The 25,507-nt window shown below is 47.1% G+C and overlaps 1 long non-coding RNA gene across 1 annotated transcript in view; it reads right to left on the bottom strand.

Annotated features, from left to right (window-relative positions):
• The window catches only part of LOC141749664 (uncharacterized), a 141,530-nt gene that overhangs the window by 3,049 nt on the left and 112,974 nt on the right, over nucleotides 1-25,507 (bottom strand). Inside the window, exons 3-6 of the long non-coding RNA XR_012589444.1 lie at nucleotides 20,760-20,928; nucleotides 16,591-16,725; nucleotides 11,647-11,745; nucleotides 7,568-7,666 (exon numbers count right to left, since the gene is read on the bottom strand). This is a non-coding gene — a long non-coding RNA (uncharacterized LOC141749664). The remainder of the gene's footprint in view (nucleotides 1-7,567; nucleotides 7,667-11,646; nucleotides 11,746-16,590; nucleotides 16,726-20,759; nucleotides 20,929-25,507) is intronic.

Genomic DNA, 25,507 nt, shown 5'->3' with positions numbered 1-25,507 from the left:
CAGACAATGAGCACATCAATCAAGGCTGCTTCCTAAGGCAGACATCTAAATACATGCTAATGAAGCAATTTCTACAACACCCCCAACCAATGGGGGCTGCAGTACTTAAAAGTAATAACAGCAGTGAGAACAGACTGTCCGTTAAAAAACAAAATAGAACATTGAAAAACCAAAAAAGAAAGAAACAGTTTGTGTATTTCAGAGCTCTCAGAAACATTGTACCTTTGAGCCAGGCTTTTGTTCAAGTGAGGGCTTTTTGTCTTTCAGCCCTCCCTTACTCTCACTGCCTGCTTTATCATTCATGCTTTTCACTTGCCACGTACCCAGATGCTACAAGAATGGGCAGACTGTGGGCCCAACTGAAGTCTACTGACATCAAAAGGCTCCCGTTGACTTTAACGGACATTTAACTAACCCTCTATAAATCACTGAAAGTCAGTGATTAAACAGACAGCCCCTTCTGAATAGTGGAGAGGCTAACATAACGCCCCTGAAATTTAGTTCCTATACTAACTCCGACCCTGCATGCTTGGGGGCAACTCTACGTCTGCTTTATCTCATAACCTCCACGCTGAGAGTATTTCAAAGAGGAGAAATAGTTTCTCTCCAAGCCAGGGGAGAACTTCCATAATAGTTCCCCTATTTGGGGAGTTATATCCCAGCTGGTGGATGACTTTAGGCAACCCATGGTGGAGGTTCATTTGAGGTCCATGACACACACTCTGAATCCTGAACCTACTTCGTTAACACAAGTAACTAATTGACCAGCTAGGTCTCCACAGTTGCTCCAGGTGCACTGGTGTGCCACCTGACAGAGCCTTTCCAGCACGCGGCTCGCTCATGCGCCTCAGCTAGTTACATGGGAATTTTTTGCGTCTGCATAAAGAACAGCACTGACGCACACCTCCTCTCCGTGGGGTTGAAATGTGACTAAAGTCATATCTTGTGGTGCACATTGCATGCATATTTGACCATGTCATCTGCCTGAGAAGTCACTGACCTCCTGAAGTCCCCCCTCTGAGCAGGCTGGGACAACCATCTTTCACTCATCTGTTAACACCTCCCAGCCAGTCACCAGTTCCTTCTGCACAAAGCGGTACTGGGCTGACAGGTTTGATGATCTGCAGATGATGTTCGGCCCTGACTCATAAGCCAGCTATCTCCAGGAAATTTTATATCACTGAAAAGGCAAAATGCTCAGCTCACTAATGGGATGCGTAACCACTATTGAATGACCCCAGGCCATTCCCGAGTTATCTCTTTTTATTTAATACTTACAGCTAAAGCATTTTTAAACAAAGTAAAAAAATTGTGAATGATGAAAAATATATAATACCTCAAATTTATTATTTTTTTTTTAGGAAAAAATATCCCCAAAATGACTCAGTTAAAAAAGTAAGAAAGAAATCTACTGACCCACGTTACAGTGGCTGGGGATTGTGCTCGGTGTACCTGCCCCTCGGCATTTCCCCACTGCCAGATCACTCCCTTAAGGCCCCTGGCAAATGGAAGAAGTAGCAGCAGCCCCAGTGTACTCTTGGGAATACACCAGTTCCAGGACAGCCAATTTTTCGCAAGCTCTTCAACTTGTGGAACTGGAAGACCCCCAGTCTGCCTGGACTTGTCAGCACCAATTTGGCCCTTCAGATGGATGACAGCAATTCCTGGGATTTGCACTGCTCTTTTAGACTTCCAGGCTCTAGCACCAGGGTCAGACTCTGGGATGAGTCAGTGAAGTTCCCATCAAATAAGAAGAGCTAAAGCCTGGTGGAGACCAGGTGAGGACCAGGACTCACTGTCCAGAGTAAGTTTTCTTTTTTTGAAAGCATTTCTGCCAACTATTACATTTTGCTAGATGTCCCACATACATTTTCCTACCTTTCTCCAAGACCTGAAATTTTGGCCTTAGCTTTTAAATGTATTATTAGCCCAGCCATAGTCTTGTATGAAGTCCAACAGATACAGCACACGTGGCATTTGCCTAAGCAAAACTCACATCCTAAAAGCAGCACCATCTCTACCCAGTAACCACTTTTATACCTTGGTCAGGCCAGTTCTTGGCCCTATAACTCTGAAGAGCCCAAGTCTATGTCTCAGACCAGCTTTGGTCTTCCCTGTGTTGACACTTTTGTTGAATTTCACCGCTGGCAGCGGATGGTCCTGTGCCACTAGCCCTGATCAGCAGCATCTCCTGATGCTCCTGCGCTCCCTTCCTGCCCTAGCTCTGTCCTGCACCACCTCTAAGCAACCTGAAACGCTTCCCTTTTCCCAACACAGCCGTACCTCTAGATGGCTGTCCAGCACGGCGCACGGCAGCGAGAGTCAGCCCAGACACTGTGACGGGGATGTAAGAGATTAGGCCAGTATTAGATTTCGGTCTTCCAGACATTCATATGAAGCGGCTTCTTCCGCTTTAACTACTTTCCTTTCAAATTTTTCAGCCAAGGGCTGCGTCCAGACTGTGACAAATACACTGCGGCACATATTGAATGCAGTGGCTTAGAAAGAAAACGCATTCACAGCTGAGGTTCATGGACAGAGCTGCACAGCCGTATCTTTCGTGTCATCCACAAATGTAGCCCGCAGCTAGTTCCCTTTTGTACAAGATTTCATGCCTGGTTCTTCAGCCAAAGAGCTGTAGAGCAAGTTCACACTGTCATTCCTGGTCCTTTTCATGTTTTCTAAGTAGTCCTGACTACCAGAGCCATAAGTTTTCAAGTTAGGATTATTCTTTCCTTATTTCTTTCCTTATTTTTTTATTTATTTTCTTTACAGTATTTCCTTTTTTTTTTTTATTTCACCTTACATTTCCTGTTCGTGCAGTTTGATTTTGTCTTATCCTACCATATCTCCCTCCTCACGACCTTTCCCAGTACCTCCCCCAGTTCAGTACTGGCTGGAAATCAGTTACTTTGCTGCTTGCCCATCTCTTCTGCATCACAAGTTTGTCAACCACAGCCATTAATTTAACACCCATTTCATCTGCCAACCCTTCTGTGCTACAGGAAGGAAGCCACCACCCCAGAAAAGACTTTTGTACGACTAGGCTGAATTCCTTCCTCAGCTGTATGAAAGCAGCTTTATCATCTAAGGATTCAGGTGATAAAACTAGGAAGGAGAATTTGGTTCAGGTGTTGCCTGTGTGATAGCCTCCAAACCCTTCCCTTGCTTGCCCAGCCGATGCTATTTGTTCTGCTGTGTAATCGAGGCAAACCATATGCAAACGTGCAGCAGGGAGCCCTCCCTGGAGGGCATCTCTAAAAGCTCAGCTATCTTTAACATCGTTATGGCTAGGATTTGGGAATAGCAAATCTTCTGATAACTATCTGCGATGGCTCCTGTGCTCCACACAGATGCTGCTGCTCCCATCCAGTGCTCAGCTATTCTTGGTGAGCGCCTGCGGAGCACAGCTGGCTTCACTCCTCTCCTTCCAAGACTGCAGCTCTGTAGTGTTCAGGAAACACAATACAAGGGACTTCTCTTGCAACTTTTCTTGGTATTTTTCACAGCAGGTGAATGGGCCCAGCTTCTCTGGAAGCTCATGCAAGCTCAGCCCAGTTCTGGGTGACACAGTCCAGTCCCACAAAAGCACGGCACATCCCTCATTTCAGGAGAACTGTGGAGCATTGCATGAAGAATACATGCTGTACTTTCCCAGTGCCAAGGGAAAGTGGTCACATCGTGATTATCTGACAATGAAAAAGAAATACTTGGAAAAGTTCCGGAGCAGAGTCTGTCTTTTTGAGCAGAACATCCCAGCCTCGCCGTCCTGCCGTCTGTCTTGAACAAACACAGCCCGAGCGAACGGCAGCACAAGGTGCTGCACAATCGTCCCCGATGTTTACGCACCTTTGGCAAATTCTAAATTGGGAGCAGCTGCTAGCAAACTAGCAGGGATGTTTTATAGCTTGCTGACAATGCCAGATTCTGCAGATACTACAGTCCGTACTCAGTGGCATCTCTGGAGTATTCCGTTTTTACAAGCATTTCCCAACACACCCCCAGGAATGCACAAGAACTGCTCACATTTACGCCATCAGGGATCAGGGATGGTTCGTCCCCTTCCACAGTTGGCTCAGACACGCTCCCCGCACCGCAACCAGCCCATCGGCATGAGCTCAGCGGGGAAGGGCTGGTGTCTGTCCTCACTGGGGGTTTTACGGTTGGTTTGGGGCACCGGCAGGGCATCTGTTATCAGACCTGGTACTCCCTCACTTGAGAAGTTATTTGTCTCATCAAGGGACAGTTTGCTTGTTTAGAAAAGGAGATTATAATATTTATTTCCCAGCAGAGATGGGAAGCCTCATCAATCGTTACTTAAGCAACTGAAGGTTTTTATTTGGATGAGGCTAAATAAGTGTAAAATTATGGAGGGGATTAAGACAGATTAAGGGGTGCCTGTTAGTCAGAAATGCCTCCTGGTGGGCTGGGAATTTTTCCAAGAAGCTAAACATAACTTGACTTGCAACACCACAAAGTGAATATCTTGTGCTACCGTATCACTCCCTGTGCTTGCAGTCGGCAGCTCCAGCAATGGTTTAGAAATCTGCTGCCTGACCTGCTGTCTGCAGGCCCGCATCTGATGACAGCTTCAGCGACCACACTCAGCTGTCTCTGGGAGCCAGACCTCATCGGTCCTTGCACCTGGCCAAAGGGTTTCACCCAGAAGCAAGTGGAGACGTGCCTCAACCCCTGCTCACTGTCAGGTCTGGCACTGCCATCAACTATCACTTTCAGCAGCTTCACCGCCCACAGGTCCTTATCACAGATCCACCACCTCCGGGACAGCATTCGATTTTTTTAACATAAGTTATCATCATTCCAAAAAATAAAGCATTACATCCCTTCTCTGCATGCTGTCACAACAGCATTGCTACATCCCTTTAAAGGGATGGTGTGCAAGTGCATGAGTACACTTTATCAATACACTTTTTTATTCTTTATCACTTGAACTCATCTTAGGAGGTTTGGACAGGGGTCTCAGGACTGTCCTTTCCATTAGGAATAAGATAATGCCACCTTTTACCCATCACAAAGCCCCAATACCATACTTCTTGGACTTCACGTGTCTCAAGGGTGGCACCAAATCAGAAAGTGCAGAGACTTTGCGCACTGCCAGGGAATAATATTTCTTTTTTAAAAAAAGAATCTCAGCATTTCATTTCCTTTCCCTCAATTTGCATGAAAACTCTGCAACAGACACCTATTTAAGACCAGGTAACATACAAACTGCAGCACTGGATTACCTCCGGATCGGATGTTAAAAAGGAGACCTTGCTTATTTTTTGGAAGAATAGGGAAAAATATGCTGTAGAATATTTTGGAGGTCCTCGGACTTCTGGTTGTGTAACAACCAAAACTTCTCTTGAGTCATTATACCCTCCCCTTGTTAAGTTCTCATTTGTTTTCACACATATGACATATTAGCTTCCTACATCAGTGGGTAGGAAGATCGTACTTGCTTTATAATCCTTCATAATGCTGCCTCTCCTTCCCTCAAATAATTTCTTCCAAAAAAAACCTTTCAGGTAATCAGAGTCTGCCCACGGAACTAAAGAGAATCGCTGTCTCCTGACAATGACATATTGCCTGTATTTTCGGAATGCTAAAAAAAATCAGGGAGTATATTTACTGAACTGAACAGATCTGTACCTGGAATCCTCCTCTTGATACTGCAAAGGCACAAGGTGCCTGCGTTGAACAGAAACCTAACAACATGAAGCGAGATTCAGAATAAAAGGCAAACCTTTTTCCAGTTTTTAGGAGAAACTGAAGTATGACACTCTAGGATCACTCATCCCACCCAAAACCCCTTTATGTAGCTTTGCCCATGGAAGAGCTGATTGTCTTCATGACAGGATTCAGGACCTAGGATGGATGCAGCATGCTCCACGTGAAGGAAAGAGTCCACAGAGCGTGGGAACTGCTGATGTGAGAAGCAAAGAGCAGGAGGAGATCCCAAAGGCACAAGAGCCGGAACAGCAGCAGCCACAAATATCTGCCCTCCTCCTCTCCTCATCTCTGCTGTTCTTGAATAAAAACATAAGGGTTGGTGGTTTTTTTGGTCAGTCTTAGAAAGAAACAGGTAGCACTTGGTTCTCAGGAGGCAGAGATGACTGCAGCTCAGTGGCTCTGAACGGCCACAAAGCCATACAGAGGCTTGTGACCATTTCAGATCTCCTGCTCCTCAATTGCTCGACACTGCGCAGTCACTGTCCTCGGTAGGGTGTGTCACTGCCCTTGGTAGGGCTGGCATTGTGCCTTTTTCAGTCTTACACTAAAAATGTCATCCTTGAATCTCCTTAATGCAACAGCCGTATTTCTGTCCAGAATTAGGGAACTGGGAAAGGAGGGATGGGATGGGCATGAGGATGGGACACTAGGATGGGGCACAGTTGGCCATGCTTTCTCATGGTCTTTGGGAGAGCTCTTCTCCCCAGGCCATCTTTCAGTAACATGCTGGCCTGAAATGGATAGAGCAACCTGGGAGCTGGATGCTGCCCTATAGTTCTCCCTCTTTGAGCTATAAAACAGCCACAGCATGACTGTCCATCTCATACAAAAGCAGGGTAAAACCAAGCGCTTCCTTGCTCCATTCTGACACGATCTGCTGGTAGGGAGGCAAAGCCCCATCTTGCAGGCAGGCACTCGACAGGCTCAGGTGCCCTTTCAGCTCCCAATGACTGTGTCCTGAGGCCCTGCTTGGTGCCAGCACAATTCATGACAAGGGTTTATCTGGGACAACCAAGAGGGAACTTGTGCCAACAGAAATAGGACTCAGCTCAGAAAGGAGGGGTCCCCCGTGTCTGCAACACAACCCCCAGCACAGCCAGGGATCTCTGTAACGAGATCCTTCGACTGCAGCAAAAGGGGACTCTGTTAGCAGTAACCAGACTCACCTCCCTCCAGCTTCCCCTTCTCCCTTTCGGATACAAGGGGTCCCTTCTCACCCTAAAGGAGCTCGGCAGTGCACAGTCCTATTCTCAGTATCGCAACCCCAACCAGTCCCACCCAGAAAGGGCCACTGCTTTCAAGATCAAGGAACATCAGAACTTCTTCTCTTACCGCTCCGTAGCTCACTTTCAGCTCCCTAAGGACTATACTGAATTTATCCAGAAGAGAACATGTGTTTAAGTGAGAGCTCACAGCCAAAACCTGTATTTTTTGACCTAGAGGAACAGGTACTAAATGAAAACTCCCCTAGCTGTTGTACAGGTCAATGCTCCTCAAGAAACCATATAATCAGGCCACATTCCTCAGTTAATAACACACAATACAAGTGTCAATACATTCTATTAGCTTGGTGCTGCTAGAGGATGCTCCCCATCCCTTTCCTTGCCCTGGAAATAGCCTATGGCTGTGATTGCAAATTTAAAGAGAAGGATTAGAAGTGGTGATGTTGACATAGGGGCTGATAGGCCAGTACAGAAATTGATGGGAAAATAAAAGAAGAGCTTAAAACTACTGCTGTATCACTCCCAAGACTGGAAGTTTGCATACTTGCAAAATGAGGCAGTTGAGGTCAGAAGCAGCCAGCTGATGAGTTTCCTTTGATCCTTTTTCTTACCTGTTTGGATGGCTTCCCAGAATTTCTGTCTCATATACGCTTCTTTTTTCCTCTGATAATCCCCTCAGGCTAGTCCAGAAGCATCCATTTAGATGTCCCCTGAAATGAGCGCACTTGACTGACTCTCACCTGTTACATGCATAAGGGTCATACACAAAAATACATTTACAACATTAACCCTTTCTGCCCAGAACAGCACTCCTTTCAGGACAGGACAGCACATACGCAGAGGTTTGCCTTTCCTTCAGCTGTGTTCAAACCTGTCGCTTGTGCTTCCCAAGCACAGACTACTCTGTGCTGCAGCCCTGGGTTTACGGTTGCCAATCCTTCTGCCAATTTTAGAGTCACCGTATTACATCAGTAAGAATTAATGCTGATGGCCCAAACCTTTGCAAGTCTTGGAGCAGACTCATCTTCCCCCATGTTCTTCTTACCCCCAGATCAAAAAGTAGTTAGAAGAAAGCGCAAGCCTCATGCCTCAGCTTCAATAAACCTGCTGTCCAAAAACTGTGAAGCAAGATCCCAGCATCCTCAGAGGTCTCATCCTGACACTGAAAGCATTCAAATGGCAGGAGCGGGAGCCCACAGAGCACTGGGGGTATGTCTGGAGCGCCGCAGTCGGCTGCCGCTTCCTCTCTGCCTTGGCGAGACACACCAGCACGTCCCATTGTCTGCTGGGACCACAGAAATATTCATCCTGCCACGCAGCACATCCCAACCGGATTCCTAAGCTGCTTCTCCCACTTCGGAAGTTGCCAGTAAAATAGAGGAAACCTGTGCTAAAAACAAACTGATGCCACCCAGTAAGAGAAAATTAACAACTTCCCCAAGGAGGTGACTCAGAGGGGACCTGGCATTATATAGATAATAGGGAGGAACAAATGGCAAACCATAGTTAAGCCCATAACATCCATTCCAAGATGGACCAAGCATTTAAACTGGCCCACATCAACCCCCCTTTGGCACTTGGCAGAAAATAAGAAGCAACAGCAATAGCTCTGTGCCCATTTGAATGTAGAGCTAGATCACTATGTACTAAGGGAACTGTGCCACCCATTGCCAGTTAATCCTGCTTTAAGGGCCCTACAAGGAAGAACCCCTACGAAGTAATGAGAAACTTATACTAAACAGGAGGCTCTTTTCTAAAGGGGCAGTTCTAGTCTGAGGGGAAGCAGGAAAACACGCATGGAACCGCTTTGTGCTGCCTGCTCGGTACTTTGAGTTCTATTTTCACATTTTTATAATTATCACATAATGCATAATGTCACACAAACCAGGAGACGTCAGTGCTGTGCAGAGCCAAACCGAACACGGGCAGGCACTGCACGCTCCCTGCGGGGCGGCCCAGCCCCGGGCTGCCCTTCCTGGCCCCGTTCCACCAGCCCTGCGCCCCACGTCCCCCCTGGAGGCAGCACAGCCCTGCCTAGGGCAAAGCTGCTCCTGCCCTCCCAACGGCGCTCATCTGCAGGGGATAAACCCCTCACACCTCGTCTTGTGGGTTTAAATGAGGTGTCGGAGCCTTAGGTGGGTCACAGCCTCCCTTGGGCACTCCCCAGCCCACAGAGTCAGGTTTCCAAGCCAGGCACGAGTGCTCTGAGCTTTCTGAACTGAGGGAGCCCAAACACAGCCGGCCTCAAGGCGCCCGGTGGGTCTGGCCAGCACCCTGTCCTCAGGGCACACGCGCGTCCTGGCAGGACACCCATGCCCTGCTTTTATGCCTGTCTCCAGGGCTGACGCGTGCCCCTTCCCAGGACACCAGCCTTGTGAAATCCCCGAGATAACAATTCTCCTTCTCAGGGATAGGGGACTAGTGAAGCTTGTCACACAAATGCTTTGCAAAAAAATTAATTAAAAAAAAAAACAAAACAAAACGCCCCCTCTCTTTTTTTCCCCCCTTGCTATCATAAGGATGCACTGCCATACAGATCAGCCAGACACCGCCTGTCGTCCCCACCTCGCTTTCCTCCCCACTCTCAATGGCTGCGTCCTCTCCTGAGGGTCTCTCCCCAGGGCACCCCTCTGGCCCTATGTTCCCCGTTCAGTGATCTTCTGTTCTCCAGTCCCTCTTCCCAGTTCAGACACCTTCCTTGGTGTCCCCTTTGCTCTGCCACAGCACAGGCCAGCAGCTGCCTCAGTAATGAGTGGTTTCTTTGAGATACGCCAGATAACATGGGACTGGGACTTCATAAGCCCTGGGAGATTTGCTGTAGGCTCACGAGAGAGGACGGAGGCTCCAGCTCCATGGAGAACCTGTGGTCTGGTCCTCCCCAGTCTGATGGGGCATCCCACACGCACCTGCTTTGGTTCCAGCATCCCCACACAGGTATGTTCCTATCGTCAGATTCATTCCCACAACAGTCACAGCTATGTTTTTCCATATTAAAAGGTCATACATATGCTTTTCATCCTCACACTTGATCCCAACGAGTCAACCTCTGCTCTGCTATCAGAACTGAAACTCACGCTGTAAAAGCAAAGCCTGAAGCAGTATACAAAGAATTTTAGCCACGACTGGCAAATGGCAGTAATGTTGAGAGATTTTTGCAGCAGATCCTGTTGAGAAGAATAGAAATTATCCTGAAGAGAGCGCTTTCTCCAAAACTGCAGGAAAATATCTTTCTTTAGAACCAAAAAGGTTTTGTTCTTTTTTTTTTCCTGACCTGGGAGATACTCTGCCATGCCAGACAAAATTACAGTGCCCTACTGCTGCATGGCAAGGATGAACAAGAGGGAGGAATAAAGTATCTTTTTCCCCTCTTACAGGAAAGTATTATACAAGTAGCCAGCTGCGCTGCTGGGGGGGCTCCTCCAGAAGCACTGGCATGCTGTTGTTACTGGACTAAATAGATTGTTGGGCTTCTCCATCAGAAGCTTCTTCGCAGAAAAGCTGTACAAAGTAAATATATTCCTTCCAAGGCCAAAACCCTTCGAGTGCCAACTCCCAGCTCCGAGCAGATGTCCGCGGTTGGGCTGCAAAGCCCCCGAGGAGCAGGGGGTTTGCACTGGCCAGGTGTCCCCGTCTGTGCGGCGCAGCCCCTGCGGCAGCGCGGGCTGGAGGCAGCTGGCGGAGGCTGGTGGTGTCAGACAGCCACCCGCTAATGAACTGAGAAGCACCGGAGGAAATTCCTCGCCGGGGAGATGGGAATACAACCACCACCCAATCGGGGGCATTTCAGTCACTTAGCGTGAAGCCAAAGAGTTGCTGCGTAACCTTGGGTAAGTGGCTGAAATGCTGAAGAGGCAGGGTTGAGCTGCACAGCAGGTCTCTGAAGAAATCTGCTCTATTACTGGCTCCGGGAGGGAGTGTCCTTTGTCAGACAGAGAGAGAAAATGGGATTTATTATTAGAGAAAGAAACGGGATTCAGCGCTGCTAAGGTTGCTTCTGAGTCTGAAGCAGGAAAAACCTTGAGGCTGAGTTAGGACCCCTCCTCCTGCACCGTGTGTGCGAACTGATGAAGGTTGACTTAGGAACCTGTTCCCTGTTCCTCAGTTCCTCTGACACAGCAACCACCGCTGCTCGCAAAGAGCTGTGCCCTAGCCAGAAATGCAGCACAAACACCAAAGCACCAGTCTCTCACTTCAGGGAACCCAAGTTTTCACGTGATCCCAAGTGGGGAGTGAATTGTAAGGAAATCCATCTTGATGCAGATAAAACCAGAGGCCAGTTCATTCACGGGACACATACAAAGGGGAAAAGCCAGCAGTCCGTACACCAATCTCTTTTTCACTGTTTTTAACAAACTTGCAGCGTCAGGCAAAATTGGAGCTTTAGCCCAACAGTAATAAAATTGCTTTTCACAAAAAAAACTCTGCCTGCATCTGGCAGCTGAGAACGCTGCCAAGGCTTTAACCCTCTGATATTAACAGAAAGAGATATTGATGAGTGTCCCTCCGGCGAAGGAAACCAAATGGTGTTTTTAACTTCAGTGGATTCTTTACAGATTTTCAATTCCTTAGCAAGGCTGTCGCTCCAGACTGGGGTGTAATTGAGATGCATTAGCCACTCTCTCAAAAACTTTCCCAGGAACACATGTGCACACACACAGACTACGCATTCAGATATAAATACATACCGTACCTGCACATGCATTAAGCTGCTGTTCATGGGCTGTCTGGACATTTCCACTGCCAGCTCGGCTGCTCCGTCAGTCGCGGCACTCAACACTGCCAGCTCAACCTGACAAATAAAGCAAACATAGAAAACCAGCTTATCACTGCTGGATATCTGACCACAGCCACGAAAAGCAGAAGAGGGTCTTTTAAGGACCAGTCCTCATGAAAGGAAAGGACAGTGGGTGTTTTCACCCCAAGAGGGATGGTGAACCTCTTAAAAGCAACTCTTCTACAAATGAGTGCAGCATCTTGCTGATGAGCCCACCCCACCTCTTCGGCCTGTACTGCCTCCTCACTGGAACAAGCCACAATCCGTGCTCAACACAGTGGAAAATCTCCCTCCAAAATCTTCCAACCTCCTTTATTATACTAATTTTGACAAAAGGCCAAATTTTATGAGCATAGACTGATCCTTTTCATAGCCTAGCTCTATTGGGATGAAGAAAGCGTGTCCTTGAAGGGTTTCAGTTGCATAAGGACCTGAAGCTGTAGCATTGATCTGAGCACACCTTAGCTCTGAAAGGCTGGGATGCTATCCGGATGCAGCTTCTGAAACCCTGATTAACAGCGGGTGTTAAAGCCCAGATCTCACTCAAAAATTGGCTGTTCCATGCAAGCAGTGTTTTCTTACAGACTAGAGGAGACTAGGGTCAGCTATACTGGAAACCTTCTAACGTAACACTAAAGACCAGCTCTAGGCTTTCTTTTAGCCCAGGTGGTGTAAATGAGTTACATTATAGGTTTTTAGTAAGTGGCAGAGTGGGGTGTAAACACACCTTTTTACAGTTCTATGTCAAGGCAAGAAAAATCTTATCATCCTCTTATAAGAAAGAGAGCGTAACACAAGATGTGCCAAGGATTACTTCCATCTCAGAAAGAATGATCCATCAATAAATCCTAAAGCACTTCATGAGTGCTAAGCATCAACACCACACAGCATCCTCCTCTGTCCATCTGCAGCAGGGAGAACTAATACACGGAAAAGGAAACCGAGGCACAACAATCTTATGATTATTGTCTGAAAACATAATCCTGTAACCAAACCAGTATGGTAACCTAATCACTTGCGTGCAAGGAAGGTCTCTTCAGCAGGGGAAATTATAGTCTTTCCTGGAGAAAAGGGGAAACCTTATATTTAAGGGAACCAAAGCTTTTTGGATATGGAAATAAATGGTTTACAACTTACTGTTGACAAAACCTCACAAATCTAAGCAGAAAAGCTGATTAAAAGATTGTGGAAATAGTAAAATTGATAAACAGAGAGAATTTTATCAACTTTGTATAACAGTCAGTGGCCAAAATGTTAATCCAAACTTTTAAATGTTTATTTGAAACATGCTTCAGAGTTCCTCAAAATTTTGCTGTCTATCAGTTTGAGGCCATAATTTTATTTCATTTACATTGTCCTCCACACACACACTCCTTTTAATGAATTGCTAGAGTTGCTTTGGCTTTGGCACATGATGAAGTCCTACATGGCCAAACGTCTTCAGAAATCTACGCCCAGCTTAATTTGAAGGTGTTTTATCTGGACATTCAGCCACCAACCCACTTGCTCTTCAAAGAGAAGAGAAACTGGAGGTCGAACTGGCTTATTGAGAGAGGAAATAGCTTATTCTGAAGCAGCCAGTGAAGTGACCACTCTGATTACCTTGATGTAAAATAACAGGATTTGGCCCAGTCATTATTTTTCCACCAAGTATTTCATAGAAGCCAAGGAAAGCAGTAGTTATATCAACTTGAGACAACTATCAGGTCACCAGGCATCTTTCCCTTCCAGGTCTCCAAAGCACTGCAGGCTTGGAAGAGCCCCTGTGCAGGCAGGGCAACTGCAGGCATCCGATGTGCCTGTGCTCGGCTCGCCTCCGTTCAGGCATTTGCACAAGGGAAGGAAGAAACTTTTCTTTCACAGAAAATATCAGGGGAACCTAGAAAGAATTTGAAAAACTGCAAAAATCATCTCCCGATGTTCAGGGGCTTTACTTCAGCTGCTAGCTGCTGTTTTCCTGCACAGTGCACCTGTCTTCAAGTCATAGACACAGAATTTTCCAACAAAAAGCAAACTACAGTTCGTTATTCCCCCCAGAGCCAGCGTAGCTTCAGAGAGGTCAAGATGCTGTTCTCCTTTCTGCATTTTCAACAGGATCTCCACTCTCACCTGGGATCAGGACACCACAGCTACTCTGAATTTCACAGCAGTTGCTCACCAAGAACTCAGGTCTGCCTGCCGCAAAAACACACACCTGCCCCACTCACCACATGCTGATTTCCCTCGGCCCCGAGCAGGATGGAGCCTGTGGGACACAGCTGAGCAATCCAGACTATATCCCACAGAGGGCTATAATACTTCTACCCATTAATTAGGCACATTTGTTACTGGAGATGATGGTAAAGTGGTTAAGGTTGATGAAATAACAAAAGAAAACCTCTGAAATGAAGAGTTGCTTGCCCAACCCTCGCTTCTGCAGTCTGAGCACTGCAGATGCCGTGCTCGGCGGTCTAGCAGAGGTCAGGTCTACAGTGAAATGCCCCCTCCCATAGAAAAGCCAAATCTCATCATCACAGCCTGGAGGGAGCAGGAGTACCGTCAGTCTGACTTGAACTAAGCTTCAGAAACCCGAGAAGATTGCACAGGATTAGTCAGCGGGTAACACAAAACCCCAAAGCCACAATTACCAGCCAAGCAGCAGCCACTCTGCCCAAATTGCTCTCAGCCATCCCAGCCATTGTATTTGTGGGAAACAAGGAGCAGAGAGCACCTGATCCCTCCGGCTACCCCAGAAGGCAGCTCCTGGCTGCAATACACAGGTTTCCAGGACTGGCATCTCTTGAAATACATGAAACCCACAGGGTGGGCAGCAGAGCAAGGTGGGAGAGGTGCCTGACATACACAGAGTTAAAAACCCTCAGTGAAGGGGAAGGGAAACCAGCCCACATTTGTGCCTATTCCTGGACATTAAAGAGCCTTTTAGACATCTGAGATATTAGGGATCACCCTGGCTTGATGCACAAGGGATGCTTTGAAACGGCTACAGCCTTTTTATTCACATAAATTCCCTCTGAGTTGCCTTTTCTTCTCCTCGGGCAGAAGTTTACACCAAGGTTTTATTTGGCTTCAGGGCAAACATGATGCTTTGCAGGAAAGCACTGTCAAACAGACCCCTCTCCTAGACGAGTAATTACGAGAACAAATAGCTCCTTCTTAACCCACAGGGGAGTCCGCCAACCCCCCTCTCTGCTATTCTCGGCTTTTCCGGCTTATAAAGGGTTACCTGCAATCTAAACGAATGGCTTGTCCTTCTCGGGCTGGCTGGGAAGCTGAACAGATTTCAGCTGGCAGTGGGGCAGAGCTGTGCTGCGGATACTCACTGCAGGTTACCCTGGAATGGTAACAGGAGACATCCCCTGCCCTCCCAAACAGGACTCAGGCAAGCGCGTAGCGGTGTTGCAGCATTGCAGCGCAGGTTTAGAGCTGTCAGGTGCTCAAAAAGACAAGCGAGGCAATTCCTGCCCTGAAGGCCCTACAGACCATATGCAAGAGGATGCTACAGGCAAAGATAAATGTGCAGACGTAATTGTAAGCAGTAGGATGAACATCTGGCTAGGATGCCGTGAGCTAGAGGGCCGTTAGGATGCCAGACCTGGGTGCAGTGGTCGGAGCACGGGGAAGTTCTGGACGCAGGAGCGGCAGTGCCCTGGGGCTCTGCAGCAGTCTGTCCTGGAGTGCGGTCCAAGAAAGTAATTTCCAGATCTCTAAGCTGAACTCTGAACTTTAGTTTTGACTAAGCAGTGCAATGTTTTAAATTTGCTGCGAAATCTCTTTCTTTTCAACCTTTTTTCATAAATCCATATGGAACTTCCCTAATGTTTCCATTTTAACTACAGTCCTACTATTGCCTTTGTCAAACAGGCCCAACCTTTATCTCACTTACCTGAGGATAGCCAGAGTAGGTCAAAATCCACTAGATTTGTGAGGACTCAGTGCCAGCTCCATAGATCCACAGAAGGATAGCCAAAACCAGCACACAAGATGTCTTGTCATGATATTTAAGACTGAATAGAACTTCACAAAGCAAGAGGATTTCAAAAAAAGGATCTACAACCTGCAGTGAGATTAGATAACGCGCTTCACTGAAATGAGCAGGACAGAGAGAATGGTCCTTCATAATATAAGTTGCACCCAGTGTTGCGAGAGGCCCCTTCTGTCAGGCGTGAATTTAGGATGTTACACTGCTGTATAGATGGGTGGCACCCTGAATCCAAAATCCCTACCTGCATTAAGCACTAGCTGTGAGTGATGCCAATGAAGTGAAGGGCAGCTCTTAAGAAATAACGTGGAATCTGATGTCAGTGAAACTGTCAAAGCCTGGCCCTTCACTTTTATTGGCCAGCAAGTGCGAAAAAGAGGTGCTCATCTTCAAAGAGGGCATTCTAGATTCAGTGAGGAAAAGAATAAATCACCCAGCAGCCATTCATTAAAGGAGTTAAACATCTTCCCCAGAGCTGTACAACTCCTCAGAGAGCAAATGGGAATGATCATATGTTTTCAGAAGCATCTGATGAATTCTCTATTTTTGTGCACTTTGCTTTCTAACTCTGCTACCTGGAATGCCCTTTTTCCCCCACAAGAAAAACCGTTGCCATAAGGCTGGACACTGAGAGAGGATTGATGAAAGAAAAAGGGGTCATTTCAGGGAAGCATCCCACAGCTCAGCTGTTCCTCAGCTGAGGACTTCATCTAAAGGTACCTCTATGCATGCCTGGAGCATGCCTCACGGGAGCACCAGGGTACGTGTTCCTGTTGCAGCAATGAGTCATGGTAGTTCATCCTCAAATAGCCATCAGCTTCATGTGTTTTAAACCTGATGCATGTGCAGGAGACTATTCCGAGATTTCCAGCCGGTCTTACTTGCAAAACATCTTGAGACTCTCTTCCCATGACATCTGAGACTTCTCACAGAGCATCCCTGTCTGTGGCCTTCTGGTGCAGGACAGCACAAGTAGAAAAGATGTGAGCAGAGACAGGACCTTCTTCAAATCAAAGCTAGAATGGAGAGATAAAAGGATGAATGTGAGCAAGCAAAGGGAAGGAGATGAGTTGTGTCATACTTGATACTTGGTGGCTTGCCGAACAACACGAACACTTAGCAAGACATGCCTTATCCTCCTGCTCTTGATCAAAACAAAACTCATATCCAGCGCTGGAAACAGGCCAGTATCCAAAAACATGAAATTATGCTCTTGTCATTCACTGCCTGAACTTTAGCCAGCAATATACAGGCCCTATTCCTAGAAAAAAAAAAGGGGGGGGGCGGTGTTGGAGATCTCCCCTCTTTCTTTGCATGCAGGTAGCGTGAGAAAGGGGGAAAAATCCTTTCAAGATGTGGTTTTCAAATCACCTCTCCATCTGAGAAGCTCTGGATGAGTAAATATTAGTAATAATCTCTCTGCCTTGGCCAGAAGAAAATGAAGAGGTGGGAGGACAAAATAAACCCTTGTGCTGAAATCATGGAACTGTTTTGCCTCTGCCTTGCAGTCCAACACACACATCTTGGCATGCACACAGCGCCCGGACAAGCACTCTTGCTCCTCATTTTCTTCCTGATGAGACCACCCATAGGCAGTGGAGCAGAATGGATTCAGGAGGAGGATGGAGGGGTTCGCTGGCCATATACCCCGTCCTCCATCACTGGAAAGAGCTTGTCGCATGGAAAAAACAACACATTCCACTAGGGCAATCAAAAAAACATTGACCTCATTGGGACCTAACATTGGTGTTATTATGATGTTGGGGCGAGAAGTGTCTATTTATCCTCCTTTCATTTCTTGTTAAAAAGCATAGTCCATGTCAGAGCTGAGGAGAGCTGCAACACAGAGGAGACATTATTCTCAGCTTTGGATTAAGATCAGTATTTTAATGAAAGCACTTATTAGCCCCAGCTGGGGCTCAATTTTCCAGTGAGTTGGGAAAAAAAATATATTGCCCTGGCCATTCTTCTCTGGGGATTGTGCAGAGACATCTGAGAGTATCAATTACTGATCATAATACTCTATTGGAAACGAACAGCTGGGGAAAAGCCGCTGGCTGGAAACGACTGGATTGCTTTACATTTTAAAGTATAGTTCTTGGCTATATGGTGTCCATTTTTTTCCCACTCTGGGATCCCGACTGCTCTCAATGGGCTGCAGTAACCCTGCCCTTGCCACCGTCTCACGCCAATGCCACCTCTCCAACCATCAGAGGAGGCTCAGCTCTCTGCAGTCGGCCTTGGGCTGCCCGAGGTGTGGAGCTGAGCGCAGGCTCACGGGTCCTCCCACGGGCTGTGCGTATCAACCAGAGCCACCCAAACCCTCCGCCTTAGGGGGAGAGATGGACTGCGTACTCTGTCCCACAAAAGCCACATCAACCCAAACGGCCTCTGGGCCATTCACGCACCAACGCCATGTACTGCCCCTGGAAGTGGGAGATGTGTCGCTGTAATTCCTGACTTCACACCTCTCCCAGAGCCTTAACTCTGAATTCACACGAATCCTGTACTGCCCTGGGGGGGGAGGGAGGGTCGCCCAGGAATTAAAAGCAATCCTGTGCTGCCACAGCCCTGGATGCCCTGCCACAGCACTGCATGGGAGAGTGTCCTGTCACCCAGGCAGGGCAAGGGTGACAAAGGGAACCCACTGCCATGTCAATAACTTGGTTTTGACAAAATTACTGTGTGGGAAGGGAAACGTTATTCAGCCAGCCAAGCGTATGGGTTTCCTCCTTCTTCCTGCAGTTACGGGGTGGAGGAGCGAGTACACGGACATGAGGTTATTCCTGGAGAACACGGATGCTCTTTGAATATTTGTACCACCCAGTGACTTAGGCACCCAGGCCACATCAAGATAGGCTTGGGAAGATTTGTAACTTAATGCAGTGATAAAAGGAAGGTGAGTGAGGAACAATGCGGGGGGCAACTGGGGAGAGGTGTCTGCATGTCCTTGTGTGTATAGAGAGCTTTGCGTTGGACATACGGAGGAAGCCAAACCCTGAGCTGGGATCTTGCAGTGTGAACTAAAAGTTGATACCATCTCAACACCTTATACAATAACTGATCCAGAAATGGGTGAAACCAGAGCAGAGCTGGGTGAAGCTGTTATTTCAAAGTTAAACATCAGTACATGCACACAAGGTTCATAACGAGGGGCAGACCTCTGCCTCGTTCAGCAAGCAGGGTATGGAGGTGTGTGTGTGATGTTACATTTACAAAAGAACTGGCATGAGGGTAAAGTGGCCAACAGCAGAGGGTGCGCGGGTGGGATGTGTGCACAGCCACCAGCTTCTCCCTCATGGCCCCTGAGGGTGGAGAGGGTGGCAGCACTTTACTCCTGCCCCGCGGGATCAAGCAAGGGGTGGAAGGAGAGACGTCCACAGATGTGTGCCAGCAATTTCTGGATGAGTTTAAAGCTGTCTTCACGTGAACAGCTGCGCTGAACCATAATGGATGGTCATTCTCAAAGGCAAACTGTAAATTTCCCAACAGAACAGGCTGTGTGTGTGTGTGTATGTGTGAACCACATGTTTCTCTGGGAAGGGGGGCCGAGGGGGGGACGGGGGGACGGGAGGGAAGCCCACTCCAGCAGTTGCCAGGTTGAAGGTTTCACATTCTTTCAGTTGTAGTGGCTGAAGTTTTTTTCTCCACTAGGAATTTCAGATCTGAGTGGATTTTATCAGAATATCAAATCAATAAAACGCTCTATCTGGGAACCTGTTCTCTAAATGCCATTGGAAAACAAACTCAGATTTGAGGAGCTAATTCCCAGCTAGCCTGGGACCAGGTAGCTCAGGAGTTTCGCAAGAAAGCAAAGGTAATCACAGGCACATTGGCCTTGAGGGATACTCCTTGAGATATGGTTAACTTTTTTATTCCCTTCATCATCCCCACAGCCAGTTTGTCCCAGCTGAACTAGGAGCCTAACTCTTTGCAGGGAACAGAAGAGAATATGCATGAAAGCCAAACCTTGAAGGCCTTTCCCACATTTTAAAAGAGCAAAAAATCCTCACTGCTGGCCCTACACTATTTTCACAGCCCTGTGATAACACAGGGGCTAAAGAGGCACCTCTTCAGACCCAAAGCCCAGCCACTGTAACAGGACAAATTACATCTCCCACAAACACCCCCCCCCAGCCAGGGACACAGCACAGTGCCCGCAGCTGCTCTAAGCCCAAAGGCAGATGCTACTCATCATCTCATGGAAACAAGCAACGAGCACCTGAAAAGAAACTGAGTCCGAGCATCACACAGACCAGCCATTCAGCTCAGGCCAGTCGCATTAGATTTGGTTGACAAAAGAATCCAACGTGCACAGTTATAATTTGCCAAAAAAAAAAAAAAAAAAAGAGAGAGAGAGAGAGAAAGGAAAAAATAGGAAGAAAAGCTTTCCCTTCTGAATGGAGAGTTTCTGTGGCCCGGCCTCCCTCTCGTCAGCAGACAGCGTGGAATTCCCAGGCTACGGGGGAGATCTCCTGGGGCTGATCATGTTCTTAAAGGCATGTTCCCAATCAAGAAGGCTGGGATGAGGCATAATAATTGCATAGGCTTCCTGAGAAATGGCTTAATATCCCTCAAGACTGATTTAACCTAGTTTTTCATTCTGCTTTCACATCAAAAAATAAAGATCTGTCTATATCTTGATATACTGCAAATCAGGAAATGGAGGCGTATGGTATATCTCATCCTCCCCTGCCTGGAGCTCCTTGAGGCACGCTGCCAAGCCAGAGCCGCCTTTGCTTTTGCAGGCACTTCCATTGTGTCAGCAAAGCTGTGCCGATTAACGCTGGTGAGAAACTAGTGTCCTGTTAAAGGTCTGAGAGTCAGGAGCTATCTAATCCTGTGCTGGCACGGGCTTTTGCGTCCTTGAAATTTGTAGATAATAATTACTATCATTACTAGCCTACATTACACACCTATTGGTCTGTAAAGACAAATGAGGATGGAGAGCTGTATAGGCTCCGGGCCATAGCTGACTATAATTATCATTAACACAAGGCTACTGGAAACCGTGCCTATATTATTGGACAAGTGCCAATCTCGTACTTACCTTTGGAGTCTTTGGAGCACCTTGAGGCAGTCCCGAGATCCAGAGGTGCACGCTGGCATTTCCCTTTCCAACCGAGCTCAGGCTGTCCACCTTCTGGCAGGCAATCCCAAGAGGCGCTGGGAGACACCCCAGACCACTGCGTCTGCCTGATGCTGTACATGTGTTGTCACTGCAAGTCCGGATGGGAGAGACAGAGCTTATCAGCTTCAAGTCAGCCAGAGAACCTGCCTGCAGCAGATATCTACACTACTAAGGACACTTAAAAGCAGAGGGCAGACGCATGGCTCCATCCCTGGGGACCTGCTGGGTAAATCCTAGGGAGCACCCAGAGATAAACACGCAGTCTGGCCACAGAGACACACAGCAGCGCAGATGCAGACACACCAGTCTGGCTTGCTTGCAGAAACACTGGGCTTTTCTGTTCCACAAGAATGGGGTAAGCCTTTTCTGTAGGGACAGCCATCAGCCTCCAACTCTGACATTAGTACAGACCATGCTGGACTGGTGTCAGACGAAGTGAGCTGGTTGCTGTAAAGTTATCTTTAGACTGTGCTACACATGATTATAGAGAGACTGTAACTGTAACTGGCCTTGTTCATTACAAGTGCTTTTAATCCTGTAATAAATGAATGCTCTGCAGACCAAGACACAATTATTTTACATAGAATGCTGCCAGTTTGGACTCCTGATTCCAGCTTTAAAAATACAGACCTCTAACAGCGGAGTAAAAAGCTAGCTCTGAGGTTGGTAATAACACATACCTTATAACTGGACTGCAAACGTACCCCTAAACAGTACACAGCGTCGTCACAGTACAATATATTTGGTGGGTTGCCCTCCATTGCTAAGCTGGCTCAGCATGGCAGACATGTCTGTGCGACACCTGGGCAAGTTGTGCTTGGTGCCACATGTTTGTGACACAACAGGGCATTTGCAAAGCCCAAAGTGTAAATGTTGTCTTTTAAAAAAAAAAAAAAAAAAGAGGAGCAGATGAGTTAAATTACGGGACTTAGGGTCATGAATTGCGCCTCTGAGCCATTCTGCGGAATACTAAGGCTCCTCAGTCAAGCACAAGCCGCATCTTGTCTGGCTCAAGTAGCTATGCGAGCCCCGAACTCCCCTTGGCTCCCTTAGATCCAAGGTGGGAGGAAACAATAGTCCCTTAAAACACCTGGGACCAATTCCCAGGTTTCTTACCCATTCTGAGCTCAGTCCTTACTCCCGCTGCAGACAGTGGCAGCTTTACCTGAGCTTATAGTACAAGCATCCAGACTTTGACTGCTCCAGAGGTTGCTGTCTCCAGCAAAAAAATCAGTTCTGAGTCCAATGACTTCACTTAATTTTGCTGGAATCATTCTCTGCTCTTCGATGCAGGGCTGCATCCCACTGCCCACGACAGCTCATGCAAAGACAGGGCAACGTAAGATGAAACAGGCAGTTTCCATCAGGCTCTTAAGCAGATGTGGGTGAGCGCGGGCTTCACTACAGAAACTCTACAGGCCACATTTTTGGCAGATCATGGGCTATATAAACAAACAGGCAACATGACCTGAGCTCCCATAAATTTCCTGAAAATCCTTAATGACTCTAAAGACTTAATAAAGTGTTTCACAGCAGAGGCAGCAGCCAGTAATTATGGTTTTGGAATCTGTGAAGTAGCAAGCCGAAGTCCAGCTCTGTGATTGGAAACGCAAGCAGTAATAATAGCTCTTTCAGAGCACAACACACTTCTTTTGCCACCATATACCCTGCTCTGTGAGCTGGTCTGTCCCTAGCCAAGCGTGCTGTCAGCAGAAGCTTTAATCAAAGGGCAAGATACATTAGAGGCAAATTCTTGCGGATGGAGTTGCAAAGCATTGTGAAAGCGTAAACTGTATGTTGGAAGACCATGAATTAGTGAAAATTATAACGGGGCAGCTACAGGCTCTAAAAGCCAGTCTTCTACTGGAAGTAGGATATACGGGAAGGGTTTGGGACCTGCCATTGCGTGAAAGGGTTGTCACGGCTGTACCCTGCTCCCGGGATCCATACACCAGGGCATCCACACCACATCTGCATGCAGGTGGACGCACATTAGCTGAAGCAGGGTTAAAAGAGGGGAATGAGAGAGAGGGGTCACAGCTCCCGCAGGCACCCCTCCAAATTCAAGGGGAGCCACTGTCTCTCGCTGGGCATTCAGATCATCGTGACTCTGGGAAAGGCACTCCCAACAAGAAGACCCAGGAAAACAGAGCCTCACACATTGCTTGGAAAGGCTGACAGACCTGACTTACTCATCTATCACGCTGCTCTGACTGCATTTAAAATGTTTTTCATCAGCACTTCGGTCATCTTTTCACCATTATATGTGGTGCCGTTAGCAAAGCCCCTCTTTTAAAGCCTACTGAAAGATTTTGAAAGAAAGCAAGCCTGTTAGTTTTTCCTTTTGCCTGTCATTACACAAGAGTACTGCCTGAGATCCAAGTTTCTATTAAAAAAGAGGACTAAGTTAAGCTCTTGCATGATGTCTCTAGAGATGCATCAGTGTGTTCTTACACATTCCTTGCGCAGCAACAGGAAAGTTTGTATACCAACCCATCTATAGCTATTCAACTGCAAAATCCCTTAAAATGATATCTATCCACAAAACAGCAACCCAACTCCTTTGAAAGTTCTGCAGTTAGGCAGCAGAGAAGAATTTTATTTTTAATGCCTTAATCACAGAGTTGTAGGCTTCCACTGATCCATATTACTGATGGCAGCGGAAAAGCCCACGCCATGTACGGGTGAACAAAAGCCAAGATAAAGGGAACTTCACGGAAACAGAACTGAAATGCAGAGTGAGCCCCACGCTGCCAGCCATCATGTTAGACTACTGGCGAGTGTCCTATTTCATAGATCATTGCAGAATTTGTTAGTTGTTTGTACAAATTTAGAAAAAAATTATCTCATATGCCGACCGCAATCAGTAATGCGCTAAAGCAAGTAAACACCACATTTGTTAATGTTTCCAGAGATCTTTCCATTCCATTGGTTCGATCTGTAGGACAAGAATGTAAATAGCTTAGATTACTTATCTCATTAAAACAAAGACCTCTCGATTTTGCAGCTATGCAGCCCGCAATCTGTACAGACAGCCCTGGGATACTAGTGAATAATACAACCTTCAGTTCTTCTTTAGCAAAACAGATGAAGTTTTTACTTGTTCTTCTCTTACTGGTGTTTTTGGAAAATACAGAAAGGAAAAAATTGTCAGACAAAAATAGTCTATGTGTCACTTCAAACCAGTCACCAGGGACCTGGACTCAAAGCCCATTGAAGTCAGTGGAAAGATTCTTCCCGACTTCCACGGAGTTTGGCTCAGACCCACACGAATGCGCTGCTTGCAGGTGTAAGTTTGTGTGTTCCTTTCTAAATTGCCTGAACAAAGACCGCCCCCAAGAACCACCTTAACCACAGCTGCATTTGTCTATAACAGGGAGCTTCCACCCTGCCTTTAGCAACGTTCCTGAGCCGGGGCCAAATCTCCGAGCCAGCACATCCCTCTATCTTCTTCTCCAAACCTGTCATTTTTGTATGGCCCGTATTTCTAAGTGTCCAGGTGCACAGATCTGGCCCGTCTCTCCCCGGCGTATTTTGGCTACCTGGCTAACACCACTGCCACCCAAGCGCTTGTGTAACCATCACAGGTTACCCAGGAACTTCAGAATTAACCCCCTGCATCCCCTGGGAGCATCTCTTGGGAGACGGGTCTGCTCTCTGCTGCTGCCAGAACAGGACAGGGCAGGGGAAGAGCAGTACATGGGAAAAGTCTCATCGTGATTTTCATATACTTCTTTATGTATGTTGACTAATAACAGCACTCCTTTCATTTTATCCTTTTAGATAGTCCCAAACAAACTGTCCTTTGAATTTGTCGCTTCATATTCCAGCATATTGAATGAGGAAATGGGGAATTTTATTTCATCTGTAAGTAAAAAATGCCAATTATTTTCATTTATTAGCTTATCGTGGCTGGAACCTAACTCCAGGTGTATCAGGCTCAGTGCCTAGAAGGCTCCACCACGTAACACAGAGATCGCGAACAACCAAGAAGATAACCTCCTGCCAGCAATTCTGGAGTTTGGTGCAGAAGGAAGAGGTGCCCATATTAGCAGTAGTTATGCAAACCGAACAGAAAGTGAAATCAATGTGAACCTTGCCTAAATAGGTCACTTATCTGGTTGGGTTTCCCCCTCCACCCCCCTGCTCCCCAAACGGTCTTTGAACATTCAGAGTTCTTCAAGTCACCGAAGGGACAATTACACACTCCACTAAGCACAAAAACAAAACTTGCATAATATAGTGTTGAACTCAGAGGGTTAAAGGACGCCCCTGGGAGCAGCAACAGCAACAAATAAGCGTGTTGAATGTTCCTTCACCTTTCTGATTGCTCATTAAGCTTTGGCATGGCTCCATGTATGAACTCATTGCACAAAACAGGCTTACTCCCCGCTATTGGGTTTAAATGTACAACACAAAGAGGTCCTGGGATGGGCAAGCGCAGGGATCCAAATGTGCGAAAGGTAAGGCAGGCTCTGAAACCCACCGTACTGCAGAAGGCTATCTGTGGCTCTTCACAAGCTGAAAACCAGTATGAAATGTGCCAGGGACAACACAGGCAAGGATTCATTAATTTTGCCTGAAATGAAATGGCATCCATCTCTTACGCTCGAGCACAGGATGAGGAATGAGGAGAGACTGGCTTTCTGCCTGGTTCTGCTGCTCAC

This window comes from Larus michahellis, chromosome 11 (assembly GCF_964199755.1).
Source record: "Larus michahellis chromosome 11, bLarMic1.1, whole genome shotgun sequence".
NCBI classification, from domain to species: Eukaryota; Metazoa; Chordata; class Aves; order Charadriiformes; family Laridae; genus Larus; species Larus michahellis.
Note: the sequence above shows the minus strand (reverse complement) of the source record. Positions and strands in the feature narration are given on the sequence as shown.